We start from the raw sequence: 20,069 nt of genomic DNA on the forward strand, positions 1-20,069 counted from the left end.
ATAAAATAAAAAATACTACAAAATAATAGATATTTTTAATTATATATATATATATATATATATATATATATATATATATATATATATATATATATATATATATATATATATATATATATAAAAAATGTAAATAATTAAATAATAAAGATGTATTATAAAAATAAATATTTTTAATTGGTATTAAAATATAAATAATAATAAATAAATAATAAAAATATGTATTATACAATAAATATTTTCTTAGAAAACTGAGTGTTGTTTACCCCCACTAATGATGATCAGGTGTTGTGGATGTTGCTAAAATGTTTTGAGAGGTTTTTAGCATGTTGCTATGTTAACTTGCGTGTCAAAGTGTATTATTTAGGTTTAGGGCTTTGTTTAATTCTCTTACAGTATGAGTATAGTAATAGTGACGCTTGGCTTGGCAAATACTGCTTATGGAATAAAACATGCATCTTTACTGGCCTTAACAAAAATCTCATTTCAAAAAAATGTATGTTAGGACTGTAAAGCCAAGCATGTGGTCATGAGAAAAGGCTCCTCTGTGTGTATGTATGTGTGCGTGTGTGTGTGTGTGTGTGTGTGCATTTCACGGGCAGGACTGTGAGCGAGCGCTGAGGGAATTGCACATTTGTTATTCCGGAGGCATATTTGAAGCCCATTTAATCAAGCTGTGATGAGAAAAGATGCAGAAAGGATGAGATCGCCCCTCGCATTGATAGGGTCTGGCCGGGGCAACCGATGAACCACCTGAGGTCTCACCGGCAGACAGGCACGGCAGAATTATGGAAATAGATTCCACTCAACTCATCTCCCCGCTTCTCTCTTCAGGTGCTTCTTTCTGGAATGTTAAACAATGGCGTGTTTTAATCTTGCAGGTAGAGCGCAGAGTTCAGCAGCTCATGAAAACGATGACGTCCCTCCGATCTCTGAACCCTTTGAAAGCTGCTGGTCACGCTTCTACATTCACACCACAGAGATAAAGGCCTGGATCTGTGGGAATATTTTGTGTCATTCCTGTTGAAATGCTGCCAGGAAACCTTTTTGACAACACTCATTATTTTTGCAGTTCAGTTTTTTGACACTAGGGGGTGGGGGGAGGGGTCAATCACAACATTCCAAACTTTGATTTGAGGTGAAAAACTATTTGAAAATCAGACAAAAAGACAAAGAACTACAATCCCATGAAGCATTGCATACAGCATGATCAAATTATAAAACTATTGACTAAAGATGTTGACAGAAAACCATTTATTTTACTTTTATTCCAAAATATGCATATATACGCAAATATTTAAGATTGATTCTCACATAAGTGTTTCATGGAAGATTTCTTTGTAGAATCATGGGTAATGTAGTTTTTCAACAGGAAGTCCTCTGTTAAACATGATTGTTTAAAAAAAAATAGTTGAAATAAGAACTGATGGCTTTGATAAAAGCATCTACCATCGATTAACAACCTCGTAGCTCACAGTACGTCTGTCTTTAAAGGTTTGTAAGTTACTGTTAAAAATCAATTTCTATGGAGCCCCACACATGACATGAAAAGGGGGGGATGGGGGAGAAAGTGCACACAATTTACTATTTCGTTCCCTCGATTTGCTAAATCGCACAGACGATTTATTATTTTGTTCCCTTCACTTGCTAAATCGTGTGGACAATTTACTATTTCGTTTCCTCGATTTGCTAAATCGTGCACGCCATTTACTATTTCGTTCTCTCGATTTGCTATATCGTGCACACGATTTACTATTTTATCCCTCGATTTGCTAAAGCGTGTGGACGATTTACTGTTTTGTTCCCTTGATTTGCTAAAGCGTGCACATGATGTACTATTTCGTTCCCTCGATTTGCTATATCGTGCGCACAATTTACTATTTTGTTCTCTCGATTTGCTAAATCTTGCACACGATTTAGCGTCTGGACAATTTACTATTTTGTTCCCTCGATTTGCTAAATCGTGCACACAATTTACTATTTTATCCCTCGATTTGCTAAATCGTGCACGCCATTTACTATTTCATTCTCTTGATTTGCTAAATCTTGCACACGATTTAGCGTCTGGACAATTTACTATTTTGTTCCCTCGATTTGCTAAATCGTGCACACAATTTACTATTTTATCCCTCGATTTGCTAAATCGTGCACGCCATTTACTATTTCGTTCCCTCGATTTGCTATATCGTGCGCACAATTTACTATTTCGTTCCCTCGATTTGCTATATATCGTGCGCACAATTTACTATTTTGTTCCCTCGATTTGCTATATCGTGCGCACAATTTACTATTTCGTTCCCTCGATTTGCTATATCGTGCGCACAATTTACTATTTTGTTCCCTCGATTTGCTATATCGTGCGCACAATTTACTATTTCGTTCCCTCGATTTGCTATATCGTGCGCACAATTTACTATTTCGTTCCCTCGATTTGCTATATCGTGCGCACAATTTACTATTTTGTTCTCTCGATTTGCTAAATCTTGCACACGATTTAGCGTCTGGACAATTTACTATTTTGTTCCCTCGATTTGCTAAATCGTGCACACAATTTACTATTTTATCCCTCGATTTGCTAAATCGTGCACGCCATTTACTATTTCGTTCCCTCGATTTGCTATATCGTGCGCACAATTTACTATTTCGTTCCCTCGATTTGCTATATCGTGCGCACAATTTACTATTTTGTTCCCTCGATTTGCTATATCGTGCGCACAATTTACTATTTCGTTCCCTCGATTTGCTATATCGTGCGCACAATTTACTATTTTGTTCCCTCGATTTGCTATATCGTGCGCACAATTTACTATTTCGTTCCCTCGATTTGCTATATCGTGCGCACAATTTACTATTTCGTTCCCTCGATTTGCTATATCGTGCGCACAATTTACTATTTTGTTCCCTCGATTTGCTATATCGTGCACACAATTTACTATTTTGTTCCCTCGATTTGCTAAATCGTGCACACAATTTACTATTTTATCCCTCGATTTGCTAAATCGTGCACGCCATTTACTATTTCGTTCCCTCGATTTGCTATATCGTGCGCACAATTTACTATTTTGTTCTCTCGATTTGCTAAATCTTGCACACGATTTAGCGTCTGGACAATTTACTATTTTGTTCCCTCGATTTGCTAAATCGTGCACACAATTTACTATTTTATCCCTCGATTTGCTAAATCGTGCACGCCATTTACTATTTCGTTCCCTCGATTTGCTATATCGTGTGCACAATTTACTATTTTGTTCTCTCGATTTGCTAAATCTTGCACACGATTTAGCGTCTGGACAATTTACTATTTTGTTCCCTCGATTTGCTAAATCTTGCACACGATTTAGCGTCTGGACAATTTACTATTTTGTTCCCTCGATTTGCTATATCGTGCACACGATTTACTATTTTATCCCTCGATTTGCTAAAGCGTGTGGACGATTTACTATTTTGTTCCCTTGATTTGCTAAAGCGTGCACATGATGTACTATTTCGTTCCCTCGATTTGCTATATCGTGCGCACAATTTACTATTTTGTTCTCTCGATTTGCTAAATCTTGCACACGATTTAGCGTCTGGACAATTTACTATTTTGTTCCCTCGATTTGCTAAATCGTGCACACAATTTACTATTTTATCCCTCGATTTGCTAAATCGTGCACGCCATTTACTATTTCGTTCCCTCGATTTGCTATATCGTGCGCACAATTTACTATTTCGTTCCCTCGATTTGCTATATCGTGCGCACAATTTACTATTTTGTTCCCTCGATTTGCTAAATCGTGCACACAATTTACTATTTTATCCCTCGATTTGCTAAATCGTGCACGCCATTTACTATTTCGTTCCCTCGATTTGCTATATCGTGCGCACAATTTACTTTTTTGTTCTCTCGATTTGCTAAATCTTGCACACGATTTAGCGTCTGGACAATTTACTATTTTGTTCCCTCGATTTGCTAAATCGTGCACACAATTTACTATTTTATCCCTCGATTTGCTAAATCGTGCACGCCATTTACTATTTCGTTCCCTCGATTTGCTATATCGTGCGCACAATTTACTTTTTTGTTCTCTCGATTTGCTAAATCTTGCACACGATTTAGCGTCTGGACAATTTACTATTTTGTTCCCTCGATTTGCTAAATCGTGCACACAATTTACTATTTTATCCCTCGATTTGCTAAATCGTGCACGCCATTTACTATTTCGTTCCCTCGATTTGCTATATCGTGCGCACAATTTACTATTTTGTTCTCTCGATTTGCTAAATCTTGCACACGATTTAGCGTCTGGACAATTTACTATTTTGTTCCCTCGATTTGCTAAATCGTGCACACAATTTACTATTTTATCCCTCGATTTGCTAAATCGTGCATGCCATTTACTATTTCGTTCCCTCGATTTGCTATATCGTGCGCACAATTTACTATTTTGTTCTCTCGATTTGCTAAATCTTGCACACGATTTAGCGTCTGGACAATTTACTATTTTGTTCCCTCGATTTGCTAAATCGTGCACACAATTTACTATTTTATCCCTCGATTTGCTAAATCGTGCACGCCATTTACTATTTCGTTCCCTCGGTTTGCTATATCGTGTGCACAATTTACTATTTTGTTCTCTCGATTTGCTAAATCTTGAACACGATTTAGCGTCTGGACAATTTACTATTTTGTTCCCTCGATTTGCTAAATCGTGCACACGATTTACTATTTCATCCCTCGATTTGCTAAAGCATGTGGACGATTTACTGTTTTGTTCCCTTGATTTGCTAAAGCGTGCACATGATGCACTATTTCGTTCCCTTGATTTGCTAAATCGTGCACACGATTTACTATTTCGTTCCCTCGATTTGCTAAATCGTGCGCACAATTTACTGTTTCGTTCCCTCGATTTGCTAAAGCGTGTGCGCGATTTACTAGTTCGTTCCCTCAATTTGCTAAAGTGTCTGGACGATTTACTATTTCATTCCCTCGATTTGCTAAAATGCACGGACGATTTACTATTACATTCCCTTAATTTGCTAAATCGTGTGCACGATTTACTAATTTATTCCCTCGATTTATAAATCGTGCGCATGATTTAGCGTACTTTTTTTTCCTGCATGTCATGTGCGGGGCTCATAAATTCCCACGAAAATGAATGGAATTTTTACGTACAGAACTCGACTGCTGCACTATTTTTTTTTTTGGCACAATACATGTTTAGTGTAATTAACTGAGGTATATTGAGCTAGAAGGGCATTTTATCATGTGCTCAACTTAATTTTGAGCACAGGATAAAACTAACATGACGTGCATCAGATTTTCGTTTCTGTTTATGCATATAGCCTATATATATGTATATTTTACTCTAATTAGTGTCTGGTTTGGTACTTAAGAATAACCATATTGCAATCCTCAAACAGGTGTGGTTTGCAAACACAAGCATCACTATTACAATTGCTCTTATTAGGGTTACTGATTTTCTTCTAAAAATGTGAAAATTTGGTTTTAACAAATACAGTTTGATAATTTCTGCTGATCTGAATTATAAATGATCTGAGTTCTGTGTTCCGTCTCCTGTTCTTCATACAGGGCATAAGTGCTGAATTAGTATTTATATGTAATGAGATAAAGAATAGTCTGTGTGCGTGTGTGTGTGTGTGTTTCATCCTACTCTGGGTAATGGCAATGCTAATGTGATTGTTAAGAACTGCTGGCATCAGCATATTGCATTGGCTGTTACTTTTAATCAGTGGTAAGGAGAAAATCACAACCGCTCGTGATTGCACAAATTATCTGCCTGAAAAAGTCAGCGTGGAGTAACTACGCAAAACATGGCGAACCTGACAGATAAATAACCCTCCTTACTTTACTATGGTCCTGGTAATGATAAAGCACGAGCAACAAAAGCAGCGCAGTACAAACAACTCTTTCTCCTCGTCCACAAAGCAATCAGCCTAACTTTTAATACGTCCATGGAATATTAGCAGGGTCATCGTGCGGATGGTGATTAAGCGACAGTTTAATCTTCAGCGCTTCTGGACGGCGGGGGTCGAGGGGTATATTTGCATTAGCAATCTCTGTGAAACTTTGCTAAATTGGCTGTAGTAGAAATCTCAGCTAATGTGATCTAATTTAGTTTTCGCCGCTCTGCTGTGAATGTCAAACATGTCTGACCTCGTCCGTTAGTTATCCAGACAGCAGCCAAGAATCTTCCAGGACTCGCTGCCACTCGACGACAGGTTTGAATCAGTCTGATGAGCCTTGAATATCAAATAACTAGCTTTGCATTTTCTGAAGAAAATATGAGCGGTGTCTGCCCATTCATAACTCGCTGCTCTGGTGTTGTTGTGGTGCAGTTGCTAGGGTGTTGCTAGGGTGATCTGTGTGGTTGCATAATGGCTAAAGTTAATAGTGTGTATGTTGAATGCAGTGTAAGTCGCTTTGGATAAACGTGTCTGTTAAATGAATGAATGTAAATGTAAAAGACAATCAAAATAGACTACACTTTGAAAAATGCTGGGTTAAAAACAATCAAGTTGGGTTAAAAGCAATCAAGTTAAAAACAAGTTGGGTTGAAAATGGACAAACCTAGCAGTTGGGTTAAATGTTTGACCCAGCCTGCTGGGTAGTTTTATTTAACTCAGCTATTGTTTAAAAATTACTGTATTACTTGCTTAAAATGAAATGAATGAACATTTATTAATAAGTTTAATGAATAATATTTAAACAATAAACGTATTAAATTGCTTATTAATAAATGTTCACCTTTTGATTATTATATTTGCCTCTAATTATTTGTCTGATTTGTATAGTCATTTAGTCCATATAGTCATTTTAAAACAATAGTTAGGTTTTAAATAAAACTGCCCAGCACATTAGGCAAACATTTAACCCAGCCATTGGGTTGAAACAACCAAAATTCTGGCTTTGTCCATTTTCAACACAACTTGGCTTGTACACTGTAAAATAATAATAATGTTAGTAATTTTTACAGAAAATTGTAAAAATGCTACAGTAAAAATCTGTTAACAAGTTACCTTGCCACAACAGTGAAAACTGTAAATGCATTATATATAATTTTACTGTAAAATGATGTAAGTATGGTTTTTGCCAGTAAAAATAATTAATTACCATATCGTTTATGGTGAAAAAAGTAAAATGACATTTTCAGATGTCCCTACGTGACATCACATATTTTTTCCTCGTATATTTTTGTTATCAATAATGTGCATTATGGGGGTTTGTGTTATATTTTCTGTTATTTAGTGAATGTTTATTGTATTATTTTAGTATGACCATGTGCATCATCTTTATACTGGCCATATTTTATGCACAATCTAATGATAAACTCTGAAAAATACTGTCAAATTAATGGATATGGCAAGTAAAAAACTATTAATTACCATATTTTTACTGCAATTAGTAGGAATGCACGATATATTGGCCGCCATATCGGTATCGGCCGATACATGTTGATTTTTAATGTTATCGTTATCGGCACGATAAGAAAAGTTGGCCGATATATTAAAGTCGATAAATAATGAAATATTTCCTTCAGCAGAGACACTTCAGATGTGTACTGTCCGCCATGATGGTTTTGAATTGCTTGAAATATGATTGAAAATCACTTCAAAAAGGAAAATACAGTTAAGTGCAACATATACAGCGCAAGTCTGTCATATCGGCTACATAAAATTATAATGAGAACATTATAATTTTGTGTTTGGGACATGAATTTTAATGGTGAGATTTTTGTTTTTGTAATCAGGCTCTCAAAAATTGTATAAAAATTTGGATTTAGATTTATCAGCCAATATATTGGTTATCGGCTTTCATATATAAATAATTATCGGTTATCGGTATCGGCCGATCTATGTTGATTTGGGATATGACTTTTAATGGTGAGAAAAACTTTTGTTTTTGTAATCAGGCTCTCAAAAATTGTTGAAAAATTTGGATTTAGATTTATCAGCCAATATATTAGTTATCGGCTTTCATATATAAATAATTATCGGTTATCGGTATCGGCCGATATGTTGATTTGGGATATGACTTTTAATGGTGAGAAAAACTTTTGTTTTTGTAATCAGGCTCTCAAAAATTTTATAAAAATTTGGATTTAGATTTATCAGCCAATATATTGGTTATCGGCTTTCAAATATAAAGAATTATCGGTATCGGCCGATATATGTTGATTTGGGATATGGCTTTTAATGGTTAGAAAGACTTTTGTTTTTGTAATCAGGCTCTCAAAAATTACATAAAAATTGATTCAGGTTTATAAGCCAATATATATCAGTTATCAGCTTTCAAATATAAAGAATTATCGGTATCGGCCAGAATTTTTATATTGTTGCATCCTTATTAAGTAGTTACCTTGCTATATATGGGGAAAATCTGGTTTAACATTGCATTATACGTTTAAAAATACGGTCACATTTTTGTTTTTTGCAAGTTTATTATAGTGGTTATCAGTATAGTTTAAAATAAAAAGCAGATTTTGTTATTCAAGATGTATTAATGAAATATACGGTTAAAAGATACAAACATTTTTACTTTATGGTGAATTTTTTTATGGCAACTACAGTTTTACTGTAAATTGAACAGGATACAGAGTAGAATTCAACCTCAGGCGGGTTAGTTAGGCAATCACCACTAATGAAATAATGTGAATATGATATGCATATTGTTTGTTTTGTATGAATTAGATCTCTAAGTTGTTTACACAGAGTAAGTAGATGGTGAGATGTATTTTTCTTGTTTATGAAGTGGCTTTTATGGTTTTGCACATGATCTTCATCAGTTTTGTAAGACTTTGAGTGCTGGTATTTTTGTATAATATATGAATGCAGCATGTTGGCAGAGAGAGAGAGAGAGAGAGAGAGATGGTGCTGGTGATCTCCTCCATTATTCATTAGGGCTCGTCTCAGACGGTAGAAGAATCCGTAGTGAGGTGGATTTGCGAATTATTATGATTCCGGTTAGCCAGCTCCAATAAGACCTTTAACTCCGGCGAGCTTAAGGCCTGTCATCCCCCGTTGACTTTAATTATAATTTCTATTCCCTCAGCTTTCTGCTGCTCTGTGGTTTTCAATCATCACACACACACACACACACACGTACACACACCTGTTTGGCCTCTCCGACCCTCACTAGAGGAGACGCACTGACTCTGACAGCCCTATAAAGTCATTAATGGCTCCTGTAGCTCATGTTTGAATATTACGGCCAGTCGCAGTAACACGAGGTCTGTGGAAACTGGGTGATTACAAATCTTCTGGCCTTTTCCGGACACAGTTGTACTGATACGACTGGTGCGATTCAAAGGCACATTCTGTGCTATTCTGGAGCAGTTCCTCTAAATGCGCGTCGTTCGCTGTGGGCAGGAAGTGTTCATGCTGACTAGTTTAACATCACCATCCGGTTTGTGTTTTTGTGTGTGCTGGTTATCCTGTCACTATTCTGGATAACAATGAGGAGTGATCATGTTTATAGATCCTGTTTATATTTGACGTTTCTATTTCATCATGTTTACATTCATATATAGGTAGATTTAGCATAATAATACATTGATTTCAAAGTCTAATGTAGTTAGATATCACTGATATCAGCGTATATAGGTTTAAATGTTCTCTCTATTTGTCGTATGATTCATTGCATCATATGCTTTTCTATATTTCTAAATTATATACATTATTTATTCAGTGGATAGACAGATACATATGCATTGATAGCATGTAAAATTGTAATATAATTAGATATGATGAATTAAATGAAAGTGTAGAAGTCTTTTGTGGGGTCAACTAGCATGTGTACAGCAAGAGCGCCAGCTGGTGGAGAACATTTGCATTGCAGTTTGTTATATTTTGCACTTAAATTCATACTTAGATATTGTTTTTAAGGTTTTTGCCCTGTTCAAAAGTGTATTCTGCACAGCATGGTCTTAATATACTGCTTGAGTGAGGAACAAAAAGAGATTTTAAATATTATTGAATAGTGTTCAATAAATTATTTTAATTTATATAAAAGAAGAAATTAATACATGTTAAATAAATCATATATATTTACATTTTAAAAAATATTTTAAAAATACGTTTATAAATATTATTAAATACTAGTTCATATTTAAACATTAAGTAGCCTATTAAATATAATATCAAATATTATTACATTTATTTATTTATTTAAAATTATAAATAAAATACATTTATAAATATTATTAAATACTAGTTAATGTTTAAACAATAAGTAGCCTATTGAATATAAAATCAAATATTATTACACTGATTTATTTATTTATAATTATAAATAAAATGCATTTATAAATATTATTAAATACTAGTTAATGTTTAAACATTAAGTAGCCTATTAAATATAATATCAAATATTATTACATTGATTTATCTATTTAAAATTATAAACGTATTTTATTTATAAATATTATTAAATACTAGTTAATATTTAAACATTAAGTAGCCTATTAAATATAATATCAAATATTATTGCATTGATTTATTTATTTAAAATTATGAATAAAATACATTTATAAATTTTATTAAATACTAGTTAATATTTAAACATTAAGTAGCCTATTAAATATAATATCAAATATTATTGCATTGATTTATTTATTTAAAATTATAAATAAAATACATGTATAAATATTATTAAATACTAGTTAATATTTAAACATTAAGTAGCCTATTAAATAAAATATCAAATATTATTACATTGATTTATTTATTTAAATTTATAAATAAAATACATTTATACATTTTATTAAATACTAGTTAATATTTAAACATTAAGTAGCCTATTAAATATAATATCAAATATTATTACATTGATTTATTTATTTAAAATTATAAATAAATATGAACAAATCATGTCTGGTTGTGTTATTCTCATAAGAACTGGATAAAATAACTGTAAATACATAACCAAAAATGAACAATCATCTCTTAAAGCTGACATCTTGACATCTTGAGTCTTACATCAGCATGATAAAAACTGCCTAAAATGACAGAAACCATCTTGACAGAAAAAATATTTGATGTGTAATTTGACTGTTTAATTTGTCTCACGTCCCATTACATTACATGGAGAGGGCGGGGTTTATGACCTATACTGGAACCAGCCACCTGGGGGCGGTCGAGACGCTTTGGCTTCACTTTTCAGGACTCGTGTGGCACGCTTGGGTTTAGACATATGGCAGCTCTTCTGTCAAATGTCTCCATGTAGCAGTTGCATGAATAAAACATTTATTGCTATTGTATCTTCAGATGAATCTGATTGTTCTGGGAGAAAATGATGCATGATCATGGTATTTCCTCATCATGAATCAGGTTAAAGTCTTCCAAACCTGCAGGTAACATGCTCAACGAGAAATGTGAACCGAAGGCCGTACGTGCGTCTCATGGGAACGGCTGCAGATAATAGTCAGTGCATGATCTCCATGGTGTCAGCAGACGCTGCAGACACGTGTTTACTCATTACGCCCATAAGATAGAGACTTTCCATACCGACAGTTAATGCAGCGAGGACCATCGAGAGCAGTCCCAGAATGCATTGCACTTTTAATTCCTATTTGCACCTGCAAATACAATGAATTAGGCTAAATGTGACATTTTGAAATAGAAAAACTGAAATAGTATTTGTTTTATTTCAACAAAATTGGTAACGCTTTCATGTATGATGCATTATAAATGTATTTAAAATGTACATTATAATGCATTATATATTTGCATACAATTGTAACCTTGCATTATAATATTTGCAGCTTCCTTGTTACATCTAATATTGGTTGTTTTTCATGTGTTTTAATGCATTATACTTCCTAAAGGTGCAACAATGACTAGATAAGTATCATAATGTATTATAAGAATTATTCATGACATTATGCAATGCATTATAAAGTGCATTACAAGGCATAATTAATGCATTTAAAAATACTTTTATAGTGCATTATATATATACACAAGGCTTTAAGTAGAGTGTTTAATATGAGCAACAGTAATACTGTGAATAAACAACCAGCACTAAATAAAGAGCCATCCTGAGGGCATCAGTCTCTCATGGAAAATCTCAGCAAGGCCTGAAAATATAGCGAGCACATGAGCATTTTAGAGTACGGCATTACAGGAAACGCTCTGCACTTCATGGAATGAATCTCTTCTAGAAAGCTCTCCAGATAATTCTCCATCTCCTCACGAGCTCTGTTTATGCCTGGTAAGTACCCAAGAGAGAGTGTGTGAGGGTCTCTGTGGTATATTGCTCTGTCAATATGCCCTACTTGCAGGTACACACGACTAGGATGAAGTCGCTGACAAACACGAAGAAGAGATGACGACTTTGTCATCATTTATTGTCGCCTTTTTCCTTCTAGGATTCTCTTGTTCTTCACGGAGCGAGAGTTGTGTCGGTAAGTGTTCTGAGACCGGGCTCAATTAGAGACAGGTAGTCAATATTTCAGCACGTACGTGTGTGTGTGTGTGTGTGTGTGTTTGCGTCCTCAGCAGGTAACGTCAGTTTGTCGGTGTCTGTCAGCAATAACTCCACTCTGCTGGTTGAGTGGAACAGCGGGAGCAAACAGACGACTCAATGTGCACTGCTCATTTCAACTGAAGGAAGACAGGAGATTCAGATACACCTTGTGCCAAGGTTAAATCTCTTTATAAAGCTCAATCTTTGATGGAGAATGTGGAAATAAGTTTCAGTGATGGGATATCTCGGCTGTTTTTGTTCTGTGTTTCAGGTCTGGATCCCTCCTACTGGAAAACATGACAGACGGTCTCAAACACTTCTTCTTATGCACTTGTTTCGAACAATCTCAGGGACTCTTGTGCTCTAAGAACATAACCTTTGTCATGGGTAATTTTTTTCATGATAATGTACATTTATAGCCTTGAAAACTCACAAATGCTTTAAAAAAATAATTTAATATATTGTAATTAGATGAGTATATCAAGCATTTATATTGATATTTCAAAACCGATATCCAATTATGTAAAAATGCTTAAATATTGGTAAAACCGATTATCGGTCGATCTCTATAAAAATGTATTTAGGCAAAAATAAATTATTTAAATATGTTTTTAATGTATTATATATATAATTAAATATATGTATATATATATATATATATATATATATATATATATATATATATATATATATAAGATACATGACATATCATATATATGACATGTATTTTGGCATAAAGTAATATATATATATATATATATATATATATATATATATATATATATATATATATATATATATAGTGCTGTAAAAGCGGTTAATCGAGTCAATATGCATTGCGTGTGTGTATACATATATGTGTGTGTGTGTTTATATTTTACATTAGATGCAAATAATCACGATTAATCGATTTGACAGCACTTATATATATATGTGTGTGTGTGTGTATATACATTTACATATATATATTAGTGGTGTAAAAGCGATTAATTGCATCAAACATAAAAGTTTGTAAATATGTAAGGTGTGTGTGTGTGTATAAATATATATACGTGTTTTATGTTAGGTGCAATTAAACACGATTAATCAATATGACAGCACTTGTATATATTAATGGTGTAAAAGCAATTAACCACATCTAACATAAAAGTTTGTAAATATATATATGTGTGTGTATATATATTTACTTTTATGTTATATGCAATAAATCACGATTAATCGATTTGACAGCACCAATATGTATGTCTGTGTGTATATATATATATATATATATATATATATACATAACATACATATTTATATATAAGTGCTGTAAAACCAATTAATCACGCCTAACATAAAAGTTTGTAAATATATAATGTGTATATATATATATATATATATATATATATATATATATATATATATATATATATATATTTACTTTTATGTTAGATTATTTAAACAATTAATCATGATTAATATATATATATATATATATATATATATATATATATATATATATATATATATATATATATATTAATCATGATTAATTGTTTAAATAATCTAACATAAAACATTTTTTATATAAAATTAAATTAATATAAAATTAAAAATACTTCTGAGAAAGCAATTCATGCTTACAAAACTAAATGTCCAGAAGAGATGGGTGAGAAATACTGGAAATAACGTGTTCAGCACTTAAAGTGCTATATATATATATATATATTCAATTACTAGGATTATAATGTTTATAATGCTTTATAAATTAAAAAAAAATAATAAAATGTTATGCATTTGTTTTTTTAAATCATATCTGAAATATGAATCAATAGAACCTGTATTACAATCATCTTTTTTCCCTCTTATCGCAGGCGCCGTTTCCACACCAGCTCTGGTCCTGATGTCAGATACTCAAAACTCTGCCAGTTACATCAGCATGTAAGTCTCCTTCCAATGTTCAGATCCTTCCGCTTCAGATTTTTGCATAATCACACAGTACCTGCTGCCATTATAGTAATAAGACTTGTGTCAGGAGTTTCCTAGAAAACCACTAGAGGGCATCAGGACACAACACACCAAAACACACGACATTGGATGTGACAGATTCAGAAGGATGTTGTGGCACATTAGCTCTATATTAGTTTACAAGGATGCTTTAATGTGTATTTACAATTACATTTAATAGCATAAAAACACAATGCAATGCAGTGACTAAAATTGTTTAATTCAACAATTGGTTATCTTCTTATAAATATCTGTGAAAAGTATGCAAATGATCTATTTGGGATTCCCTGATGACCTAATGCATTTGCCTAAATGTGCATTACACAATGTGGAATACTGTGACAAATGTGATGAGCTCAATTTCCTGTTCCTGATTCATTCATGTCTGGAATTGATATTTGTTTTTAGTTAACCTACAAGTTTGATTAAACCATCAAAATATGAGGAAAATATTTTATAATTACAAAAAATAATAATTTGAGGGAAGAACAAAAGACTAAACTTGGTTAAGGTATTTATCAGGCAAAATTAATTGGCAAAACTACAGCTATTTTACTATGAAAAAAAAAATGCATAGAAAAACAAAAAGCTCACATTGACAACAAAATAATCAGTTATTAATATTTCATTGGTTCGCTCTTGTTTTTGCATGTGTTCATAATTTCTTTGTATAACAGCCTGGCTAAATATTATTTTTCATTGCATTATCACAAATAAACAAATTGACTCCAAGCACAACTATATGCTTACAAAATCTTTTACTGATTTTTAATAATATTCGAATAAAGGGTGAAAACGTAAATTTTTCTATGCTGAACATCATTTTTGGCCCCTACTGTACTACTCTATACTATAGTAAAGCTGGAATTCCTTTCTGAACATAGCAAATGAATCTGTTCGTTAAGATGACTCATTTGAACTGATTCAGTTCGCTAACTTGAATCGGATCACATGCTCTTTGCAGATTCAAATGTTTTGTTTTATTAATTTTTAATGCAATGAAATGTTTATGAAAAGTGTCAACAATGATTCTGTTTTTCTTCTAAGCTTGTCTTGTCATCATAAAAGAGTGCGCAGTGTTTCTCCTGAAGTGCATTTACTGTTAGTCGAAGTTTATCCTCTTTAAATGGAGGAAATAATAAAAGTGACTGCGTCATATCTGCTCCTACGTTTCACACCTGGGAAAAGTGTCATCCTACACGTCACAGTATTTGTAATCTCTCCTATTTATTTAAAAACTGTAGTTTTGCATCAAAGCGTGCTTTTCTGTCGGTCTGTGGGCTGTAAACAAAATATGGCTTAGTCATGGGCCTTCTCTAAATGTTTATGGGAGAGCTACGGGTTATTCCCGTTCATCTAAACAGGAAAGTGTCACTTGAAGGACTCACACTGCCTGACTGGATCCTTTCAGATAGCTCACAATCAGTCGACTGAAATTTCCCTAAAACATTTTCATCTGCCTTCCTGGAAAGCAGTTTCGAATGTTAAACTCTGCCACATTGACACATAATTGCAGTCAGAGAGCGCGGCATCTGTGTTTGGACATGTTGGTGTTGTTTATTCGAATACTGATGAGGTTTAAAACTCACAAGCACCCAAAAATAACCCCATGACCCATGATGCCGGTCCGTCTCAAAGCGGCCCTTCTGTGGACAACACCTGCCGCTGTCTCATGGTTTATACACAAGCCTCGTCCACCCACAGCCGGCTGTTTACCCTCGGAGAAGGAGATCAGAGATCAGGGATTGATGCTTCATGGAGGTCGCCTTTGTTTATGAAGCTTGCATGCCATGTTCGGCTTTGTTTTGAAGCAGCACTGAAAGATATCAAGTCAAACAAGAAGAGTTCGCAGATGTCAAGCTGTTTGTATAAACGGAGGTATTGGTAGTCAATGCCCGCAATGACGCTAAAAATGGCTTGAACTACATATTCTAAACCCCAGAATCATGGGTTATTTTCACAAACATAAACCTGTCATTTATACAACGCTTTGTGTTTCTGTGACTATATGTGAGATGATTGGCTGTCGGTTGCTAATAATCTAGCCTGCTCCGGAGCAGGGTTTCATAACCCTGGGTAAAAAGCTGTGATAACCCCGCTTCTAAATTACAAGTGTGAAACGTTCCTTTACCCGGAGTTAAAAGTGGGGTTTAGAACGACGATAACCTGGGGTTAAGTGTAACTGTGCTGAGCTGGGTGTGTAAACCTCACTCCTCTGAACTCAAGAGACCCTCTAGCGACTGACACTAGAAACTGCGGTGTTTAGCCTCCTTGTTAGAGTGCCCGCCTCCCATGCAGCGGACCCGGGTTCGAGTCCTGCTTAGAGTGGACGGTTCGGACAGGAGGGGTTACATAAGCACAGTGTGTAAAGGTCAAAAGGGCTTATCATGCTTGAAATAGTTAACCCTAGGGCTTTTCACACACTGCACTTAACCCCAGGTTATTGTAGTTCTAAACACCGCTTCTAACCCCGGGTAAAGGAACGTAATTCAGAGCTGGATTAGACACGCTTTTGTGGTGTTAACCCCGCTTTGCAGTGCCAAACTTGTCCAGTGTGAAATGATACAGTGTTAAGCTAGATGCTTAGCAACAGACAACTCATATTTGCATGCTTTGGACAGTCACGGAAACACTGGACATTGTATATAAACAGTAAATTCACTGTTTGAGAGGAAAAATGTAAAATGCTTCATTCTTACCGTTATAGTCTGAAATACTACAGTCGGCAATACGAGGATGTGCAATGCAAATTGATGAATTTTCTGTATGCATTTGACATTTTTCCTCTCAAACGCTGAATTTACCGTTTAAATACAATGTGCAATGTGTTTCCGTTACCGTCCAAAGCAGGCAAATATGAGTATGCAATTGGTTGTCTGTTGCTGTAACATTTTAACACCGCATGATTACATGATAACAGCGCAAAAGCAGTGCTAACCCAAGGTTTCAAAACCCCGGGTAAAAAACAGTGCTAACCCCGCTTCTAAATTACAGTTGTTAAAAGCGGCATTTAGAACTACGATAACCCGGGGTTAAGCGCAGTGCGCCCTTAAGAAGGTTAACCCAGTGTTTACGAATGTACAGTATGAAACATCAGTTTATGAACACCCAGGATTAATTGTTAACCCTGGGTTAATTATGAGAAAACGGGAAGCAAGATAACCCAGGATTCTATTTACCCGGCGTTTAGAATGACCCAGGGTTAACTATTTGAAGTGTGAAAATCCCTCCTGGGTCATTCTAAATCCTGTATCCTGGGTTATCTTGCTTCACGTTTAATTAATAACTGGGCCTCAATTAATGCTGGTTTTTAATGACACTTCGAACTGTATATTCCTAAACCCTGGGTTAATGCCCTCATTTGCATATTTGTGGTGTCAGTGCTATTGATTGGACGAGCACAGCACGCAACTTGTTTATATAAAATCTCTAGCATTGTGCATCCTCATTATATATTGCTCACTGTACAAGTTAATTTCTGAATGGATTTAAAGGATTATAAAAATAAGAATGAAATGATCTCTTTGTTACTCCAATTGACGTGTTTTCCTTTGCCATGTGACATTTTTCCCATCAAACGCTGAAACGACATGATTGGTTTGCTAAGCATCTAGTCGTAACATTCTAGCACGTTTGGCACCGCAATATGGGGTTAATTCTGCTCTAAACCTGCTTCTAAATGCAAGTGTGAAACATTAATTTACCCAGGGTTAAAAGCACGGTTTAGAACGATGATAACCCAGGGTTAAAAGCCCAAAGCGGCCTAATTTTTAAAGGAACAGTTCACCCAAAAATAAGTTTTATTCAGATAAATAAATGCTGTATTTTTGTGTTTTACAGGAGGTGGTTGAGCAGCGGTGTGTTTGGAACGACTTTAGCTACATGTGTCATTCTTCTAGTCTACATTATATACAGAAGATGGACGGGGAACGGCGTCTTCCGACTGCGTCTGAGATAGAGAAAGACTCGTCTGGGTATTTAATAGCCTAGTTAAAAGAAGAGACATTTTACTCCCACTGACATTTAATTCAATCTCAAGTATATTGATTTTGTATTAACTAAACTGCAGAGGACCTTGGACAGAGTGAGCGCCATATTTAATGTAATGTGAATGAAAACGAGGACAGAAGTACAGTTGTGCATGTCGATCATTCAGCCACGAAAAGCCTTACAAACACGTCCAGATGACAAAAAACACAAAACATGCGAGTTACTCTAAGTTTTATTAAACGGACATCTGTTTTCATTCATGTCAAATTAGAATCATTTTGACATGGATTTGAATGACAGTTAAAAATGTTTATGTTTTCTGTGATTTCTGTTTAAACCTTTATATTGTATGTAATGTTCATAGGAAACACAATGCTGTCATGCTGTGAAAGTAACATTTAGGGTATAAAACATCTTTTGTCTCATACGAAAACGCTACTGCTGAATGTATAAGTCTAAACTTGTTTTGTTTGTCTGAAACTGCTTTCTAAACTATTAGATAAGCCTGCATTTATTCTTGTAAACAAATCAAGGTACCAAAACAACAAAGTTGTGCACATGCACTAAGTTACTGGCTTCACCAAAAGTGAACATTAGCTAGCATAGAAACGTGGTTGTTTACTGTCATAGATTCGGAAAGCACATTACAGTAGGCCTAATTTTTTATTTAAAAAAATCATTTTTCAGCCGTGCGCCTCTCACCTGGCAGATCAAAAGCTGCTAATGAAGGCCAAAATGCTCTCAGCTCAGAGAAGGGCTTTTAAAACAAGTGCTCAGACAGGATGTGCTCAAACACAATGTTTTTAATGGACAATAGAATAGAGTATAGTAGTGTGCATGTCAAGGATAACGTTCAGTCAGTCAGTCATTGTGGCAAAATAAACCTGAAATAGGGGTCTTGTATAACCTCTAATGAGTTTATTCACTGATGAAGACATTCACTGATAAAGTCAATACCACACAAAATACGTCTCTACTACATGACATTTATCATCAGACCTGTTTGTCTGACAGCGAATCAGAACCGCTCTCTGTCTGTCAATCATTTGATGGCTGACATCTGGTTGGCTGAGACGTCTGGAGGGCGGGGTTTTGGAGGGAGAGTGTTGTTGAACCTGCTGTATCGTGTGTCACCACTAGATGGCAAGAGGGACATTTCTGCTGCAGCCAAGACAGGAAGTGCGAGTTACATGAATCTGCCAAACTCTCATTATAATGTGTGCTGCTGTACATCAGATGAAGCATGAAAATTCATTTACAGCAAGAGTGAGTTTTTACTGAGGCCATACAGTGTGTAAATTCACACGAAAAAAACATAGCTGGAGTCATTTGTTTACCCTGGATGTGTTCGGTGTGCTGAACATTGTTGTTTAATTGGATAAAATAATGCAAACATAATTAGAAAAGGAAACATTGTTAAGACAAAGTTTAGTTTTGGTTTTAAAAAGCCATGCCTGAGAGTTTAAAAAGTTTGATGCTTGCCATGTACTTCGAATACTAAATATTATTATATATAATATACATATGTTTGACATTTGAAGTTTGCAATCCCAAATATTGTTCTCAGATTCAGAACATTTGTCACATTGGGTAACACTATAATAAGGTCTCATTTGTTAACATTAGT

General features: G+C 34.6%; 1 long non-coding RNA gene across 1 annotated transcript; it reads right to left on the reverse strand.

Annotated features, from left to right (window-relative positions):
* Positions 1 to 646: 646 nt before the first annotated feature.
* LOC125262994 lies at positions 647 to 7,526 on the reverse strand. Its single transcript, XR_007183673.1, has 2 exons — positions 6,155 to 7,526; positions 647 to 993 (listed from the first exon to the last, which is right to left on the reverse strand). It is a non-coding gene; the product is annotated as an uncharacterized LOC125262994 (long non-coding RNA).
* Between the last annotated feature and the right edge of the window lie 12,543 nt (positions 7,527 to 20,069).

This window comes from Megalobrama amblycephala, linkage group LG2, assembly GCF_018812025.1.
Source record: "Megalobrama amblycephala isolate DHTTF-2021 linkage group LG2, ASM1881202v1, whole genome shotgun sequence".
Classification (NCBI taxonomy): domain Eukaryota; kingdom Metazoa; phylum Chordata; class Actinopteri; order Cypriniformes; family Xenocyprididae; genus Megalobrama; species Megalobrama amblycephala.